Source organism: Schistocerca piceifrons, chromosome 2, assembly GCF_021461385.2.
Source record: "Schistocerca piceifrons isolate TAMUIC-IGC-003096 chromosome 2, iqSchPice1.1, whole genome shotgun sequence".
NCBI classification, from domain to species: Eukaryota; Metazoa; Arthropoda; class Insecta; order Orthoptera; family Acrididae; genus Schistocerca; species Schistocerca piceifrons.
Window position 1 is genome coordinate 751,289,720 of NC_060139.1, and position 3,446 is coordinate 751,293,165.

A 3,446-nucleotide genomic window follows, 5' to 3' on the forward strand; every position below is an offset into this window, starting at 1 on the left:
AAAGGCATGCAGAAGAAAATTAATAAAAGCTTCTGACACCTAATAATTCCCTCTCTCCACTATGGGAAAATGTCTGACCTTACAAAAATCACTGGAATTTTTACATCTGACATAAAAAACTAATGCCCAGTATATTAATTTCAGAACTTGGCAGATTGCTGGAGAAAGTACTATTAAATCAAGTTGAGGCATATTTCATTACATATAAGCTACCCAACAATCTACACCATGGTTTTAGGAAAGAGAGCTCTACCATAACATCAGTAGCAACTTTTATATAAGAAACATAAACTGGATAAAGGAGACAAAGTAACAGGCACTTTCCTGAATACCAGTAAAATTTTTGATACTGTGAATTGTACCATTGTATTCCATGAACCATGGATCTTATCAGGGTGGGTTGCGTGTGGGTCTCAACATGACAGACAGCCATACCACAGTTCCAATCACAACAAAAATGTATCTGTGAAGAGTTTAGACTAAAGAGGGGGCAGCAGCGATTTCAGTAATGGCAGGAGCAAAGTTTTGGATGATTGACTGATCCGACACTGTAACATTGGCCAACATAGCCTTGCTACAGTATTACTATGAACAGCAGAAGACGAGAGAAATTACAGCTGCTGTTTTTTTTTGCAAGAACAAGCAAGTCTACCGTATACTTAAACGATGATTTTATCTATTTTGTAAAATTTTCCAGAGGTAAAGTAAAGTAGCCCACATTTGGATCTCCAGGTGGGGACCACTAAGGAAGATGTCATCTGAGCATTAATTATTAGATCCTGTAGTTAAGCAGGTAGCTTAGAGAATTTAAGATGGGGAATGGATAGGTTGGAGGCAGATATGATGGGAATTATTGAAGTATGGTGGCAGGAAGAACAGGACTTCTGGTCCAATCAACAAAGTGTTACCAACACAAAGGAGTAGACCTAATAATGAATAACAAAATTTGGATGCACAGAAGTTACCATATGTAGCACAGTGAAAGCATTATCATAGCCAACACAGATAAAAAGCCAACACCCAAGTTTACATGCCAACTGGCTCCGCAGATGATAGAGGTGTAAAGAATGTAAGATGAGATAAAGGAAATCATTAAGGTAATTAAGGAAGATGAAAATTTAAGTATGATCAGTTATTGGAATTTAGTAATAAGAGAAGGAAAAATTGTAGGAAAACATGGACAGGAAGAAAAAATGAGAGAGGAAGTGGCCTGGTACAATTTTGGACAAAGCATAACTTATAATCACTAACGTTTGGTTTAACAGTCATGTAAGAAGGTTATATAGGTGGAAGAGAAATGGGAAGGTTTGGAACAAAAATTCAGAAAAAAATTATAAATATTTACTGACGTAAACAATAACCACGAGAGTGCAGTCTAAGATTTTAAAATTGTAAGACATTTCCAGAGGCAGGTGTGGTCTGTGGTCTTAATTTATTGGTTATGATTTGCAGATTAAAGCTAAATAAATTGCAAACTGGTAGGAAATCAAGGAGATGGGACCGAGATAAACTGAAATAACCAGAGGCTGTTGATAGTTTCGGAGAGAACATTAGGCAACATTGGACTGAAGCAGGGGAAAGCAATACAATAGAAGATGAATGGGTAGTCATGTGAGATGATGTGGTGAAAGTAACAGAGAATCAAATACATAAAAATGCAAATAGAAATTCTTGGATAACACAAGAATTAAATGATGAGAGGAGAAAATATAAAATGCATTTAATGAAGGAAATGAAGATATCTGCAAAATGAAACTGACAGGAAATGCAAAATGGCAAAACAGGAATAGCTAGAAGCATGCATAATTAGGGGAAAGATATATGCCAGGTATACAAAAACTAGAGAGATCTTTGGAGAAAAGAGAAGGAGCTGTATGAATAAGATGTAGAGTAGGTAATGAGCTCAGATGGCAAGCCATTACTATTCAAAGGAGGGAAAGCCGGTAGATGGAACAATTATATAGAAAAGTGATACAACAAAAGTGAACTTGAAGATAAAGGAAAGGGAAGAGAGAGTAGATGATGATATGGGGATATAGCACTGCAAGAAGAATGTGACAGGTGCAGAACAATGTTGGTGGAAAAATGTCCCCTGGATACATCACATTCTCTCTAATTTTTTTAGATGCTTGAGTGAGCCTGCCATAACAAACCTATTCCACCTGATGGATAGTATACACTAGACACGGGAAATACCCTCAGACTTCAAGAATATTATAATAATTCCAAAGAAGGCTAGTGTTAATGGGTGCGAATTCTATTGGACCATCAGTCTTGGTTGCAAAATAGTGACACACATTACTTACTGAAGAATGAAAAACTGACTGAATTAGATCTCAGGAATGATCAGTTTGTGTTCTGCAGAAATGTAGGAATTTGCAAGGCAATGTATTTAAAGATTTAGAGAAAGCTTTTGACAATGTAAATGGACTAACTCTGAAATTTTGAAGCTGGCAGGGATAAAATACACAGTTCAAAAGGATATTTACAACTTGTACCAACATAAATTTGTGCAAAATTGAGAACAACATTTTAGTGTGTATAATAATTTTAGATGAGCATCTTTATTGGCATTATTCCAATATATAATTGTCAGACAACAGACTGAAATTCTGATGTTATATTTTGGTAATGTAATTAATTATTAAAAGCTGGAAATTGACACCTTAAAATACATTAAAAAGATACTGAAATTGCATACAATGTAAATATACAGTTCTGCATTTTATAATACTACTGCAGCATTCTACAACAGTAGTCTGTGTCTGTCATCATCTTGACTGTCATTCTTTACAGGTCATGTCAAAATTTCTTCAGAAAAGGACAAGTGTTTGTCAGGCAGATAACATTGGAGTTTTTCCAAGTCACTGATTGTATTTGACTTAACTGGGACTTTTTCTGATGGAATGAGAAATTTACCTGGTTTCAGACTTGTAAGCATCACCCCTTCAACATCATGCACACCAAACAAATCTGTCATGTTTCCTTAGTGTCCTTTTTATAATGCTGAAATCTCTATCACAGGGTAAAAAACCTGTGTTCTCTCACTGGAAATTAATATTGAATATTCTTGAATTTCCCAGAATCAGGTACGTACTACCGATCTGTTGAGTGTGTGATTCTTATTCTATGCTGAGCAATTATCTGAGGCTAAATGTATCATTGTGGTATAATCTTGGAAGCACTCATTGTACTATAAACAACTGATAAAATCTACTGCCAACCTATAATACAATTGCAACATATTATTTTCTTGTGAACACTACTGATAATACTATCTTTATGGAGTGGGTAGAAAGTATTAAATGATATGTAGCATTGTCAGTGCTACTATCAAAGCATTATTTTAAAAAGGGCAGAGTCATTGACTAATGTTCCTATAAAAATGAAATTGTTTGTTTATTGGATTCTTAGACAGTTTACACTGGCAGATTGATATTACTTTA